The sequence below is a fragment of the Helianthus annuus genome, chromosome 17 (genome assembly GCF_002127325.2).
Source record: "Helianthus annuus cultivar XRQ/B chromosome 17, HanXRQr2.0-SUNRISE, whole genome shotgun sequence".
Taxonomy (NCBI): domain Eukaryota; kingdom Viridiplantae; phylum Streptophyta; class Magnoliopsida; order Asterales; family Asteraceae; genus Helianthus; species Helianthus annuus.
In genome coordinates this window covers 23,242,618-23,260,481 of record NC_035449.2, presented here as the reverse complement: position 1 = coordinate 23,260,481, position 17,864 = coordinate 23,242,618, and the positions used below count along the sequence as shown (strand labels likewise).

The following is a 17,864-nucleotide window of genomic DNA, read 5'->3' as shown; positions in this document are numbered from 1 at the left end:
AAGTGAATGTGATTATATATTAATCATTGTATATGTAATGATGGACCTAATTGAGAAACTTGTAATGATGAGAATGACTATAAGAATATTAATGATGGTCATTTTAATAATGATAATGGACCACAAAAGTGGCAAACTAAGGAGCGATTGCATAACGTGATGGTTTGAACTTTGAAGTTGTAATATATTCTCTCGTATCAAACGTTTTGTATTACATACGAGCAAGTAATACACATATGATCATAACCAGAAGTTTATGGATCATAATTATTTAATTAGTTGGCATGACCGGTTAGACCACACCGAGTCAATGATGATGTGAATCATAATGAAGAACTAGAAGATTCTTCAAGATAATAATTAGCATGTAATGTTTGCTCTCAAGGGAAATTATATATTTGCAAAATAAACGAGGGTGTGTATACCTAAATATCCTGGAAGCGATTAAAGGATATGCATATCCCAACATGATACCATTTAATGTTTTAAATCGATGCATCGTCTAAATGGTTATCAAATCCACAACCTGAAGCTTGTGTGATTGTGGCTTAGCTAATGTGATAGCAAGCATATTAATCCATATTAGTATATTTATTTGATAATAGTGAATTTGATTCCCAAGTTATTAACGATCATTGGAATAAGTATTATTATTGAGATGATCAGTAAACGTCTACTATTGGTTACAAACCCAATGATCATGAGAGAAGCAAAAGTTCATTTAGGTACATGTAATTTTATATATAGTAACATCAATTCACATCAAGCCAATAAGTTATAGTTCTCCCCATACGGTTGGTTTTTGGTCAGGAACCAACGATGTCTCATCAAAGATTTTGGTTGTGCGACATATATTGAAACTCATCAACCACACCCCACAAAGATGGGATATCTAAAAAGTTTGAGAATATGTTGGGTATAAATAATATTTTATGATTAAATATGTAAAGCCATTAGTAAGAAATTCGTTTATGGCTCATTGGTTTTCACTTTAATGAATGAATGTTCCTAACATTAGGGGGAGATAACAAGCAGTTGAAAAGTGAAAAATGAAATGAATTATCATGTCATCTTGATCCTCAGACTATAAATTATGAACTAAAAGTTTAAAGTATAATTCATTTACCAATATTAAAGAACAAATTACCAGACAAGTTCACTGACCTAAATAGAGTGACTAAGTAAGTCACATAATCAACTGCTTATGCTCCAGTTTTATTTGTGTCCCAAGAGGACAACCACATATTTTTGTAATGAGTCTATTGCACGCATAAAGCGTGGTAAACTAGTTGATTCCAATAATAAAATTCCTCGAAAATTGGAGCAAGTAATTAAGATGGTCAAGTCGAGGTTATAGTAATAAGATCTCCTGAAGAGATAATAGACATGATGGCTCAAGAAGAACCTCAGGTACCTGAAAATAAAGAGATCTCGATAAGTTGTATCATGTCTAAGATATGTATGGAATCGAAATAAAAATCGACGTCGTTATACTTTTGTATATAATGTTGTGCTTAAAATGATTAAATGATAAGGATCAAGATTTAAGATCTACCTATAAATGAATATTAAGAAATGATTGGCCAAAATGGAAAGACGCAAATAAGGCAAAGCTGAATTCTCTAATGATATGGAAAGTATCTGGACCAACAATACATACAACTAAAGTTGTAAAATATGTTGGATATAAACGGGTCTTTTATGCAAATTATCTGAAAACCAAATTCAGTGATATAAGGAAAAATTGGTGACACAATAATTTTCGCAAAGACCTATGACTGATTATGAGGAGACGTATTCTCCAGTGGTGGATGCATTGACTTTTCAATATTTTATTAGTCAGGTAATATAAAGAGAGAATTGATATTCGTCTTATGAATGTATGTATCATTTGATACTGAGAGTTTACAAGAAAGTCCTAAAGGATTAAATTATGTAGGTCATGTAAAGTAAGTTCTCGAGAACAATGTGATTATTGTATATATATTCGGATTTTGAATAGGTTATGATTTTTTATATGTTGGATATAATTGAAACTCCTAATGAGTTTCTAAAGCCATTGGGTGCTTAAAAGGTTAATTGAAACATCTTAATGATGTAATACTTGTGCACCAAGAAACGTCCATAGAAACTTGTACCCAGTGATTGTGATATCTCAATAAATAGTGTACACGCATGGTACAATATAGAATTTGGAGATAAAAGCAAGGGTTCATGACATTTTTGCATATGATATAGATATCTATATGTTAAATGGGCAAATTTATGTAGTAAAACTTCTAAAGAATGAAAGCACATGCATATTTGGATAAGATGGAAAGAATTCCCTCATGGATCGATAATGCTAGAAGCATTAATGATGTCAAAACCTCAAGAACGTATTATATGAAGTTGACAAAATATGTATGGACTAAATAGTCTAAACGAGTGTTGTACAACTCGAGATATTCGCATAAAGAGTAATATAAGTTTGATTAAATTAGCCATATTCTATGAACATTCTACTTTTAAAAGTTTACTATAATCACAATTTACAGTAATGATGTCTAGGCATCATTGAGAGAAATTGTCGAGCTTTTAGAGAGAGAATTTATTGAATGACCTTGGCACGTTCTAATTATTACTTGAACTGCAGTTCGAGTATATATGTAATTATATTTTACTAATCCCTCAAGTACATCCAGAAGATGATGTTTGGATATTTTAGTATGGACATAGTTGAACCTTAAAGTATGTTAAAGGTTGTTAAGTCATTTGTTATAAGAAATGCCTATTATCATCTCCTACCAAAGTAGAGATTCTCATTCTAGAAGTACCATCGTTAAATGCATAAGTGCATTAATATGTTTTGCTAGCTATGTATGGTTATAATATCTTTCACTTGAGCTTATTGTCATGATATAACCTTTGTCAGGCGAAGAGACATTGGAATGAGTTCAAAGAAATATTTCAGGTATAAACCATATTTGATTATATTTTACTAACCCATCAAAACAAGTTTGGTTAGTCTTGTAGATGCAGGAATGTAACGAAACACAGTCGTGGACATATGATAATTTTTGGAAGGAGGCACCTAAAGTCTCGTTAGAAGATTATACAACATTGTTCCACATAAAGGATTGCATATAAGGGATCAAACGACAAATCATTTGCTACAAAATCTTTATTCGACTTTCAAGTAAGATGGACACACATCACTTAAAGGATACATGTCAAAATGAGGGGGAGACTTATTCAAGTTGCACTCTTTTTCCCTTGACTAAGTTTTGTCCCATGGGGTTTTCCTAGTAAGGTTTTTAATGAGGCAACATACCTGATCCAGGAGTATTAGGGGGAGACACGCGCTGCACTCTTTTTCCCTTAGCTGAGGTTTTGTCCCACTGGGTTTTTCTAGCAAGGTTTTTAACGAGGCAGCATCACCAAGCGTATTAAAGAATGGTATATCATCATGTGGATATGTTTCTCAAATGGATAGTCAAAGGGGAGTGTTATGAATTAATTGTGTGACTATCCATTTGTGTTTATCATTATATTATGACTCTCCATGTACTTAACTCCCATCTCTTCATGTACTTAACTCACATCTTGTAAGCCTATAAATAGAGGCATATGTGATCCATATTTTACATCAATAAGAAATCCATCTTTCATTCTCTCATTCTTCTCTATACATTGCTAGTAGGTCGTTGTTTCACAACAAAAATAAGATAATTCAGTATAATTAAGTTGCATGTTACATCTAGTATAAGGGAAAAATAGTTTATCTTCTTGAACCATGTATATTTAATAATTGAGCATGTAAAATACTTGTTGAAGAAAATCCACAATTTTTGGCAAATTTATTAATAGCTCTTTATTAATTATGTACGTCGCTTCATCTTTATTTTCAATAATATATTAAAAGTTTTTTATAATCTATACATATAATAAAGTAAATTAAATATGTACACGTGGCAATTGATGAGGGTGTTGATGTTTTAGTTTTGGCGCAATTCTCCTTCTCCGCCTTTTGTTAACGTGTGATCTTATTTTGGGTAACCCGGTAAGCTATATGGATCCTTTATATCCCTCTTTCCTAATTTTTTCCCTGACCCTCAGTTCTAACCCTAGGGTTTCCAAGATCCCTCACGTTCATCTCTCTTCCCCATCCCTAATCGCCTCCCATCCATCTTTGAATTCGATTCTGATATTCTTCTACAAGGTATGATTTACTTTATTTTGTTTGAATTTAGACTAACTTTTCCTTTTTATTCGTAGATCTCCTCTCAAATCTAATGTATTATCCTTCTCCGATTGATTGAATCGAAACAAAGGTATGCAATCAAGGTTTTGATCTTGAACCTCTTGGTTTTCTTCAAGGAAAAGACATTTTTTTTTTTTTGCAATTGCTTATGTAAGCCTTTAATTTTGTAAGACATCTATTCAGTATTTCATTGTTTCAAATATGGGATCGATATTCATAGTCAAAATTTAACACCACAGTCTTCACAATATGCTAAAACATATATCTTTTTCATTCAGATCAGCCGCACAATTGCGTATTGATGCGAGCTGCAATAATCATGTTATAATTGTGGTTGCTTATTGAGTAACACAATTACAGTTACAACATCTCATTTGCTTTCAAGAAAGATAAAAAAACAGATGAGGATTTATATCCAAGTGATACCTCATTAGGGGCCCTGATGGATTTACTTTAAAGAAGGCAAAACGCCTAGGGCAAAAAAAAAAGGCACAATCTTTTAATTAGCAAGGAAAACAAAGTTATAAAACAAAGATATGATATTTCAAGAATTCTAAGGCGTGTTTGGTTCTTTAACCGGTTCGGTTAATAACCGGTTTTTTCGGTTAGTCAACCAGTTTTCCCTTTTTTTGTTTATTCGGTTAATCAGTAAATCGGTTAAAACCGGTTGAAAAATTGGTTAATAACCCATTCCACTACTAAACACCATTAAGCTGTTACTACTCTAATGGTTATTAACCGGTTTCAGTTTCGATTAACAAACCGGTTATAATGTGCACCTCTAAACATGGTCCTTAGAAACAGAATCGAACATTATTAGTCTTAATATAACCCGTTTCTGTTATATATTTAAATCTCTTTTTGAAATTTTCATTCTCTCAAATTACACATTTCCATTTTATTAGAAAATATTATTATTGAATGAAAGACAATTTATGCGATTCTTAAAGAAATAAGTTTTTATTAAAAGTGTATTTTTTAACTTAGAGAAATTTGCTCAAATTTTATGATTTAGCAAGTCAAAAATAAGCAATTTTTAAGAACCAGTTATTAAATCATACAAGATTGGGCTTAAAAATGGTTCAACCCATTGAACCGGGTTGTACATGACGGTTGGTTAATGGATTATACTTTAGAATTGAATATGTTGATTAATAAAAATAAGTAGATGCCGACGTATTTCAGTTTAATGTCGGTTTAACTGTTGACCGTTAAAAGCTAGCCGAGAGTCACCAACCAGATTCGACCAATATCAAATATCGGTTTTATACATCGAACCCATTTTGACTTGCCCCTACTTCATACCATGTTCCATGGTAGCCGAAGAAACATGACCCATTGCAACAGGTCCTGGAACAAAAATAGGTCGGTCGTTACATTCACCAAAGGAGGTCTGAGTTGAAAAGGCAAGTGCTACATTCTTACAATGGTCATTCCCTTTTAATGATTTAGTTAATATATTAAACGTTCTAAATAAATATTATTATATAAAATATATTTATTAATCAACATAAGTTGTGTTTGTTATTTGGTGCGAAGATTTATGATATATATGTTTTTTTTTTGTTTTATAGGTTTGCAGGGATAAACATAAGCAGCCTCGGATTTGGCAGGATGTTAGTCATGTCAAGGGGTGAGGTATTATAACTACACTTGAATGATTCTATAGTCTTGGGGTGTGTATTTCCACATAAATCACCGAGTTTCTTTCCGTGTTAATCATCGGTAAGATCAAGGGCGACCCGGTTGTTGCTAACAAATAAATAGTACATAATATTGGTATGTAAATACCCTCTATTTTTGAGGGCCTGTTTGACTAATATTTGAGCATTTTTTTACCCTGGATTATCGGCATAAGTCACATAAAGTTTGAGGAGATATTTTGTCCCCATTAATATTACAATCATGCTTTCCGTCTTAGATATAACTTATTTATAGTTTGAGATAGAAAGGTTAAGGCTCTATTCGCATAATGACAGTGATGCGTGTGTAGTGTAATATATTTTAGATGTATATTTAAGCCCCTTTTTACACTTTTAGCCAAGTTTTAAATTTATAAAACACGATATTTACTAACACTAAACACACATATGGGCAAGTGCACCCATCGTGGACGTAGTATAGTGTTGGTAAGATACCGAGGTCGTCCAAGGACACAAGAGCTTTTAATACCGGTTTATCCTCAACGTCTAATCAAATCAAAAAGTGAGAAAAATGTTTTAAACTAAGAAAAATGAAAACTAACTAAACGCTGAAAAATAAAATAAAATAAAAACAAATAGACAAGATGAATCACTTGGATCCGACACGTGTGTTAGTATAACCTTTGATTATTTTCGCACTTTTGCACTTGTTTAAGAGATTATCTTAGTTATTGTAGTAGGCCCCTCTTTTGAAGGCGACGTTACCCTCAACCCAGTAGTTTGAGTCAGCAAGGATACAATCCTAAAGGGTCGGATTAGTGAAAGATAATGAATTAAGTTATTAATGCAAATTGTGGTAGGCCCCGCTTTCGGCGGTGACGTTACTCTCGGCTAAGTAGTCTGAGTCAGCAGGGATACAGTCCTAAATAGCCGGGTTATAGTATTAATAGTAGTTAACTTATGAGGGGGTCAAAGAGTTTGGATCCCCGCCATCCAATACCTATGGGCATTGAAGGAGATCCTACTAAATTTGACCCAGGTCCCAAGCAGGACCTCTAAACGCTGAACAAGGGCAAGACCCTTACCAAACCGTTCCCTTAACCCCCGACCAGGTAGCCAACATACCTCCATATAGACCGTGGAGATATGAATGGTGAAAATCTTTTATTTTATATAGACAGTAAAATAATGCCAAGACACCACGGACAAACGATAAGGAAAGATCACCTTCAACATAAGTAACTAGTTATTAAAGTCATTAATACAAAACCAAATAAAAAGTGCAAAAGATTAAAAATAAAAAGTATTATACTAAACACTTGTCTTCACCAAGTGATGTAAGAGACTTAGGCAAACATGGCCTTGATTGTTAAGAACTCTTACGATCAATCTTGGATCCCGAGACGACTCACACACTCTATGATGGACAATGGATGATGGTGGTGGATGATGGTGTTATGGTGGTGGTGGGTGGTGGATGAAGTGTGAGAGAGGTGGTGTGCCAAGGGATGAGATGGAATGAAACCAAGCACCCCTATTTATAGGCTGAACAGAAGGCTGGGCACGGCCCCGTGTCCGCTGGACACGCCCCCGTGCCCGTCTGACATTCTCTCTCTTCATTAATTGTAATTCGCAATTACAATTAATGCGCCTGCTGTACTTTCACCACGCCCCCGTGCCCGCTGGACACGGCCCCGTGGTGGGCAATGGAAGCTTCTACTGGTTTGTCTTTTCTGCTGCTTCTTGGGCACGGCCCCGTGTTCGCTGAACACGGGGCGTGTTCAGTCTTCTGTTTTCTCTTCTTTGCCTTGGGAGGTGCCGTTGAGGGTCCGGGCGGTCTACTTTTATTCCTTTTCTTGTATTTATGCTAGAATTAGTTGTCTTTTTGCTTCTTTTGTGATTTTGAGCTCATTTCATCCTGAAAATACAAAAGAAAGACAAAAACACTCTTTTTCCAACATTAGTACTTAAAAAGGGTTAGTTTTATGCCTTAATTGATGTGATTTATATGTTGCATTTTACACACATCAGACAGATGACGTGCAAGCCTGCCTTCTTTGTGTTTAGAAGTTTCTTTTTGTGCTTAAAAACGCCCCCTCGCATATGGTGAATGATCTTCCGTTAAAGCTCCAAGGTTTTGTCCTCGAAATTAGTCAAAGGCAAATATAAATAACACAAAGGCTTAAGAAGTTGGAAGGAACTCAGAGTAATCAAAGTGAAATTTCGAATCTCATTCATGATGTCGCAACTATATTAAACTACAGATACAAAGAGTTTCCTTGGCTTTGGCTGTGGCTGTGGCTAGCTGAAGAGTAAAAGAAATAGAAATGATGATTGCCATTTGCACAAAACTAAAAAATGTAAGTCATAGTCATGTTACTCTTTCATTGCCATTTGTAAACTCAGTTTTTCTTTGATTGCGAAAGCGGCTGGTGTACACTCACATGGAGTGGTTCTCATGTAAATATTCCCACTTCATAGTTTTTGATTTAGTTTTATAATGTTTTTATACACCTATCCTTTAATAATGGCATCCTTATGCATCTTATTTTCTTAAAGTTATGCCTCTCTACGTTTTTTTCTCTAAAAATGGGATCTTCCTCTGTAATTTTAAAAATTACATGTTTATTGTTGAATTTGCACATTAGTCTGTTGATTATAAAGTAAAGCTTCATGGGATTTTCATTTGTTAAACCTCGTGTATACGCGGGCTCTAACCTAGTATTATATATACTCAACTTATGATACTTTATTTGACAAATTTATTAATAGTTTCTTATTATGTTTATATAAAAACATAAATATAGTTTGTTAAATTTATTTTGAAAGCTATATAATTTTTTAAAATATATATTTAGTATAACTTCTTATACATAAAGCATGACTAATTAGTTAAAGAAAATATATTTTTATATGTCATATAAAACTTACTTACATGTATATGGAGCAAAATGATATCGTCTGTTTATAAACGCATAATGAATTGTCATCATTGGGTCGAAAGATATATTATTATTGTTATTATTATTATTATTATTATTATTATTATTATTATTATTATTATTATTATTATATTATTATATTATTATTATTATTATTATTATAATATTAATTAGTGAGCTATCTTTTACGGCATTAGTTTGCAACAAATTTCTATGTTAATTTATTGTCGTCACGATGAATTAGGCTTCTACGTTGGAAAAAAAAAGCATGAGATCAAGTTCGTTATCGACATAGCCTTGTGTTTTAATGAAGTCATCCAAAACAAGGTTAAATGTTTTTTTTAAATATTACACGCAGAAACGTGAATAGATTACTGTTTTCAACAGCTTCATATCTTATATTTTAGCTGAGATACGTTAATCTTGCACGAAGTGGCATCCAGAGATACCAATTGCTATGAATGGTTAGAAAGAAGCCAGGTATTGCATAGTTATTGGAACATTATCTGCAGAAGATCTATATATTAGTATTTTACTTGGTCAAAATGAAGTTAATAATTATCAAATGCTTACGCGCCGTATTTGGTCGGCCGCCGGGAAATCTTGCGTCTAATGACGACGGGCCACGTGCTCAAATGACGCCTCATGTCTCATTTCTCCGACAGCGGGGAATCATTTTCGTTTCAATTTAGGCAAAAGATCAAATACAAATAATCTTAACATACTAAACATACAAATTGAAGGAAAACCTATAAAGACAAGGTGGTATTTTTGTAATTACCACCAACTATCAAAGTTACAACCAAAAATACCTAAAAAACACAAATTTTTTTTAACATTTTTTATTAAAAAATCGCTACATTTCGTTAGCAAAAAAAAAAAAAAAAAAAAAAAAAATTTGGCTGCTACTAAAAGTAGCGATTTTTTAATAAAAAATGTTAAAAAATAAAATAAAATAATTTGTGTGTTTTTTTTTATTTTTTTAGGTTTTTTGGGTGGTTTAGTTTTTAGCATTTAAGCTTGGGTGGGGGGAGAGGGGGGGGTTAGGTTTTTTTAGGTTTTTGGGGGTGGGGGGGTTAGGTTTTTTTAGGTTTTTGGGGGTGGGGGTGGGGGTGGGGGTTAGGTTTTTTTTTAGGTTTTTGGGGGGTGGGGGGGGGGGGGTTAGGTTTTTTTTGAGGATGGGGGGAGTGGTTAGGTTTTTTTAGGTATATTTGTAGAGTAACTTTGATAGTTATTGATAATTACAAAAATGCCACCTTGTCTTTTTGAGTTTTCCTTCAATTTGTATGTTTAGTATGTTAAGATTATTTGTACAAGAACTTTACCCTTCAATTTAACGTTGACAAGAAGATAAAATGAAAGAGCTATTTAATTTAATGAGAGTTTAGAGCCGTAAAAATGAGAGTTTTGAGTTTCGCGGCAATATTATTCTGTTCGTATTTTAATGTGAAAAAATAGTGCAACTGTAAACAAGTGTTTTAAGTGTTACATATAAATTTAAAAAAAATAGTGTATGTGGTTTGTTAAAAGCAAGATCTTTAGATTCTAACTTTAGAACTTAACATATTTATATACTATTATTTTGTAACATTTGTATGCATTTTTAGTTGTAAATTGAGCTTAAGTTGTTGTACCTTATTTATATACTATTATTTTTTAACATTTGTATGTAATTTATGGTTGTAAATTGAGCTTAAGTTGTTGTACCTTAATCAAATAATGGTTTCATATCTTACCAAATTCAATATGTTTGTAAGCATGTATGGTTGTGAATTGTGCTTAAGTGGTTGTACCATAATCAAATAATGGTTTCATTATCTTACCAAATTCAATCGGTTTGATCCATTTAAAGTTGTGTTGTTTTGTTTGTAAATTATTATTATTTATAATAATCTAATTAATTTAGCCAAAATCTTGTATAAATATAATTTGCAACATATTGATGCAATGGTTGTTGTATTGTATGCATTATGGTTAGTATAGTGGTAATGATATATATTATATATAGATTACGATAAACCTGTCAAACGGAAAAAAAATAGACGCAGGTTTATCGTAACGCGCAAGTCCTAGATCAACTTAGTTATTTTATTCTACGTTTTACGTTTCGGTTTAATTTCTTCGCATTAACACGCTGTAACTTCAGTGTCGGTGATTGCTGGCATTAGTGTGACATTAGTGTACGTCCCCGCCGCAATGCGAGGGTGCGTAATACTAGTTTAGTTAAAGTTACATATGAATAAAAAAACATAGTGTTTGTAAAGTTACATATAAATTAAAAAAAGAAAAAGAAATAGTGTATGTGGTTTGTTAAAAGCAACACTTTAGATTCTAACTTTACAACTTAACATATTTAGTTAAAGAGAAAAATGTTCGGGTTGTCTCTATGTTTTGGTGAAATTTTACCTATAGTCTTCACCTTTCTAAAATTACATCTTTGACCGGTACCTTTTGCACACTTGTTTTTCAGACTAGTCTCTAATATGGATGAGAGTTATTTTCTAGTATTATGTGAGTGTGAAATAACTAAAACGTCCTTATAGTAAAACATCCAACTAATTAATTATTTATTTGTGAGACCTACTTCTTATAAAACAAAATAAATACCCCCCTCACATTTCTCTCTCTTTTATTCTCACTCCACCTGCAACTCCATGAATTACACCAACACCAACACCAATGAAATATATATTAAAAGGAAAGTCGTCACTCCACCAGTAACAATTCTGCCCCAAGTTGTCGGATTTGATGACGATCCGTGGGGGTGGGTTGCGATTGACAACTCGGTTTGAGGATGGTGATGACAGGGTGAAGTGGTCATCGCAGGTGGTGAAGACGATGGTTGTGGTTAAGGGTGACAGTGGTTTGTAAGTGGTGATGACGGCAGGTTTGTGGGTGGCGGTGGTTTATGGGTGACGATGGTTTGCGGGTGGTGATGACGGCAGGTTTACGGGTGGTGGTGGTTTGTGGGTTATGATGACAGTAGGTTTATGGGTGACGTTGGTTTGTGGGTGGTGATGACGATGGTTTGTGGGTGGCGGCAAGCTTTCATAGGTAGTGGTTGAGGGTGACGATGGTCAGGGTCCTCTACAAAAATGAAAAAAAAATTGGCCCTGTGCGAGATAAAAATTTGGGTCCTATTCGCAAAACCCTTGATTTGATGTTCCAAAAAATTCCTGCACCGATGATGATGATGATATCTTGGTTAACCCTCAATTTCGCCCTTAAACGAAACATTTACGTCGATGATGATGATCGCCTGGTCTGGTCACACAGTGTCACAGCGAACACAGCGTCTGATGGTCTTCTTTTCCCGCACAGTCGCACAATGCCTAGCGCCCTCTAATGGGTTTAATTTGAATTATGTTTGTTTATTAACCTGGGCCTATTAAACTGTTATACTAAGGCAGACCCATTTCAATTGGGTTTATTCATTTCTTGTGCACACACCCATACAGTAGTTCATTTAAACACATGCCCATTTAAACTTAATAAACAGGCCCTGTAACACTTAAACACAGGTCTAATAGTTTTGGGGTTCTTGCTCTGGAAATCGTTTCAGGAAGGAGTAATATGAAATATCAGCCAACTGAAGAATCTATTTGTCTTGTTGATTGGGTAGAAGCGCTTTGACTGAAACTACAGTTTTATATTATCCTACCCACAAATCCCAGTTAACTCACAATCTTATTATCATATATTTCTTCCATTCTTAAGGTTGTTTCTCTAAAACAAAAAGGGGAGTTTGATGGACTTGGTGGATCCAAGACTGGATTCTGATTTCAACAAAAGGAGAGTTTGATAGACCTGGTGGATCCAAGACTAGTTCATTAACACAGGCCCATTTAAACTTAATAAACAGGCCCTGTAACATTTAAACACAGGCCTAATAATTTTTTTATATATAAAAGCATACAATTTTTTTTAAATATATATATATATATATATATATATATAAATAAATTTTTGGGCCCTATATTAGTTTGGGCCTTGTGCACAGGCCCATTCTGCACTTGGCCATAGACGGCCCTGACGATGGTTTATGGGTAGTGATGACAGGGTGAACTAGTGAAGGGTTGGTGATTCGTGGGGTTTTCAACAGTGGTGGTGTGTGGAGGAGATAGGGTTTAGATCTTCTCAAATGAGATCTTAGCGTCACAGTATCTTTTTCCCCAACTCCCCAAACTCCAAAAATTGGATGGCATCCACCAAAAACCAAATATATAACGGGTGGATGTTTTGAAAATTTATCATTTGAGTTGACTAAACCTTGAAAACCCTAACGTAACAAACTGTTTTCTAATAAAAAATGGGCATTTAGTATATATATATATATATATATATATATATATATATATATATATATATATATATGTATGTATGTATATATGTATGTATGTATGGAGCGTTTAGAGCAAAAAAATGCAACGCTGAGCGTTTTTTTAAATTGTTTTTTTTCTTAATTTTTTTAATGTAACAGTTGTGTGGCTATAATTTTTCGCTAAATACCGCACAAGTTACATCCATGTTAGTATGTTACAGACTACATAGGGGTTTTGAGGGTTAGTCAACTCAAGTGGGTGTCCAATTTATATTTCTTATATATATATATATATCAGTTTGCTACCCTGTGGTTTGTTCCAAATTGCAATATGAAACCCTACCTTTCACATTTTACATAATGAAACCCTGAAGTGGACATTTCATCACCCATTGCAACCGAAACGTTAATGTCTGGCTAAAAACCATGTGAAAAGACAATGGTACCCTTTTACACTTGCATTATGCCATCCCGTGTTTTATCACTATAACGATTTGAAACCACCTCCATCATCACCATCACCATCACCACCCACCACCTTCATCCTCACCACCACCCAAAACCATCATCCTCACCATCAATTTCAGGAGTTCCTTGGTGGATTGTTGTTGGTACAACATCCATACTTTAACAACTACTCAATTCTTTTACAAGTGAAAGGAAAACTAGATAAAGCGTGCGCGCGCGCACACACACACATATATATGATTTTCCCAACTTAATTTTACAAACAGTTTTTATCAAACCTATACCTGTAAATTTACATAAGTGTCATCACATAAAATCATAAAGGTTATAATCACTGGTTTTTTAGTAACAAAGCTTGATTCAAGAAACATGAACGGAAGACAAGCTATTAAAGCTTTAGTTGAATCCAAGTTTTTCAGTAACAAACATGAACAAAAGATAAGTTTTTCAGTAACAAAGCTTAATCGAACTTTATTATTGTATCATAGTATTCAATTTTTAAATGAATCCAAGATTTTTAAAGCATTAGTCGCCGGAATAAACGAAACGAATCAAGAGTGACCGACGTTTATGTTCGAATCAGACGAGGGTTCGGTTTGTTACCTTTATTGTCGGACGTGACTGATCAGAAGATATGGTAATAACAAGCGGGTGCAAAATGATGGTGGTTTTGGCCATGGACTGGCTCGGGACTAATAGTGGAGGCGATGAAGCCTCGCTGGTGTAGCACAACAACGTCGGTAGAGATTGGGACCGTGGCGGGAAGAGTGACCAGCGAGTGGTTGTTAGGTTTAAGAGTCGGCGAAGATGAAGAAATGGATGATTCTCGACGATGGTTGGTGGTGACAGGTTTGAAGAGTTGTGGTGGTTGTTGGTGTTAACCGACGAGTGGTGGTTGTGGGGAAGAAGGTGAAGACTTGGTAAATTGTTGGTGCCAGAATGTGAGGTACCAAAGATAAGGGAGGTGATGGAGTGTGGTTGATAAGCTTCAAAGGTGAAATTACACATATTACCCTCAAACTAACAGTCAACTAACGGTTGACTAACAGTGTGTGGCATGGTGTGATGGAATGCCCACCTCAAGGTTTCATTATGTAAAATGTGAAAGGTAGGGTATCATATTGCAATCTGGACCAAACCATAGGGTGGCAAATTACACTTTACTCTCTCTCTCTTTATATATATCACTCCGAGTTATGAGAACCACGAGAACTCCTACTTCCAATGATTTTTTTTTAAAAAACTTCACCAATTTTTTTTTTTTCAAAATTACCTTTTCAGAAAAAAAAATTTCAAATGATACAGGATTTACGACATCGTAAGTGATACATACAGGTCGAGAAAAAACCAGTTCGTAAACATATATTTTTTTGCTTAATTTAATATTTGTATTTAATGTTATTGTAAGGGTATCTAAATAAACTTACATAGATCATTAATTTGTTGTCTTCTTCTTTAATAGCTAACTATATTAAATTTGTAACTTATTTTCAAAATTTATATTTCTTTAAAAAAATCATTTAAAGTGTAAGATAAATGACGAGGTGTATATGATAAATTACGAGTTATGTATGATAAAGTGTATAATAAATTTCGATATGTGTAAGATAAATTCGAAATGTGTAAGACAAATTTTGATGTGTGTAACTAAAAAATTTTAGTGTGGAGGATGATAGTGTTTATGACTAATTAATTAGTAAAAAATAATAATAAATAAGATGAAAGAAAAACTATTTAATGTTTTACAATTGTACCATTTCTTATTTTTTAATTAATTTTACCTCTTAAATAAACCTCCCTCTATATATGTATATACACACACACACACATACCAAATTATAGATACAAATTATCAAACCTAAACATAAATATCATCGAACATAAACAAAAACATACAAATTATCAAACTTACATATACAAATTTACATACTTACATAGATACATACATACTTACATACACACATTTTCACCAAATACACATATATACATATTTACATAAACACATTTACATATATAAATACATACCCACATACATACTTATATACACACATTTTCACCAAATACACATACATTTGCATACTTACATATACACATTTACATACTTACATACACGCATACATACTTACATTTAAATATATAAGTACATACACACCTACATACACCCATACATACTTACATACACACTTTGTCATACATATACATACTTACATACACACACACACATATGAATACCTACCTACCTACCTGCCTACCTGCATGCATGCATACATACATACATACACATATTTTTACCAAATACACACATTTACATAGACATATTTTCACTAAATCACAATTTTTTCTCTAAATATCAAGATTCACATCATAAACTCAAGTTTTTCCAAACAACTACAAAAATCCTAAACTAATTAGCCTAAAATTGAAACTACTACACAAATCCTCTTGTTGAACAAAATTAAAGAGAAAACTAACCTTAAATTGATGTTTGAGAGGTAGGTGGTGGCTTGACGGTGATGGCTTAAATTAATGTTTGAAAGTTATTATATTAGCTTAGAAATATTCGAAAATATATATGTTGTTATATTAGTGTCGACTTTTTGGTCATTAGTGACCACTTTTTAGCGGTGACTCAAGGTGACTCGGGCCTTTTTAACAGCAACTTATGTCGCCTTTGAAACCTCGTTTCCTTGTAGTGTCTTGAAATTTATGAAAAAAGCCATGTTTTATTTACATGTTATTTTTATAACTGTGACAAACGACACAATCCGGTAACTTCTGTACCATTTGATAATTATTTGTTTTCTGCAATTATGTGTTTTAAATGTCAACATTACATGTTTGCATGTTTTACATCTTAATCATGCATATCATACATTTTATTCGTCGCTTTTTGAAACAATTTTAGCAATGCGTCAAAACAATTAGTAAACTCACCGGTTAGACAAAATGTGCTGCCACAACCTCAGTACTCAGCTAAATGGTAGATTTAGGACTTAGACATAGGTCCGACATAAAAAAATATATCAAATCAAGAGTGGGAAAACAAGTATAATTGTTAACATTTTCTGGAAAATTTAACTAGCTTTAAAAGTGTCCGTCTTGGACCATAAATGACAATTTTCCACAGGATTGAGAATCGGCCAAATTATACCAAGTCTAGAAATAATAATAAACATAAAAAACAACTTAAAAAGTATCGGGGATATCATTAAAACCTAAAAACATATCATACTTTATAAGCTACGCAACTTAACCTTTTAGCAAACCGACAACAAAGCAAGCACCGAAGAATTATTAGAACACTACCAAAACACCAAATATGAACTAGTTAGACATATTTTGACAACATAAGGCTAGTTATTATCATTAAACACCTTGTTTCACTTAAAAACCCATAATTCCATTTAACCTCTAATTAAAAACATCAATTTACATCCAAGGCCCCTAAACTTTCAAAGTTTGCCAATTAACCCCCCCTCTAAAGTGGACGGTCAACAATGGGGGACCCACAAGCCCCCATGTTGTCTCAAGATGAATGCAATTGGCTTGTTGGACAATAGGATGCATGAAGGAAAAGGGTGTATGCTTGAACTTTATAATCATCAACCTTATCTTCATTATCACCAACACTTTCAAACACCATCTTCCTTCCTCCCTCCTTCAAACTTTCGGCCATATCACATCCATATACACCTCCATTCTTCTTTGATCTCCAAGCTATTTTAAGGGTTCTCAAGGGTGTTTCAAGCATAACTAAGGAAGGTTCAAGTCTCGAAAGTGCAAGGACCTCTCTAGGAAGCTTTTAACCACCAACTTTGTCTCATATTCATCTTCTTGTTCTTGTTTCATCTTCCCTAGCTAATAGTGCTAGTTGTCAGTCCTCTAATCCTTCATTTTGATACTTATTAGTAGTATGTTAAAGATGTACAAGTTAAACCATCATGAATCTCAAACTTTAAAGTATGAACACTAGAAGAAATAACAAAATCTAAAGAAAATAAGTGATTCTTGTGCTATATTGAAGTTGTTATGAAGTTGTGGTTGATTGTTTTGTGTTATGGATGAAATCCATCACATGCATGCTTGTTAGAAGTGTAGATCTAACAAGTATATACATGGATCTTACAAGATCCATGATAAACATGTTAGTAGACTTGAAAAACATGAAATTTGAACTTGTAAAGGTTGTTAAAATGACATGTTTATGTTTATAAACACACAAATAAAGTGGATGAACAAATTTTCAA

General features: G+C 33.5%; 1 long non-coding RNA gene across 1 annotated transcript; it reads left to right on the top strand.

Moving 5' to 3' along the window:
• Nucleotides 1-5,815: 5,815 nt before the first annotated feature.
• Nucleotides 5,816-8,397, top strand: LOC110922555. Its single transcript, XR_002583248.2, has 2 exons — nt 5,816-5,881; nt 7,922-8,397. It is a non-coding gene; the product is annotated as an uncharacterized LOC110922555 (long non-coding RNA).
• Nucleotides 8,398-17,864: the final 9,467 nt, after the last annotated feature.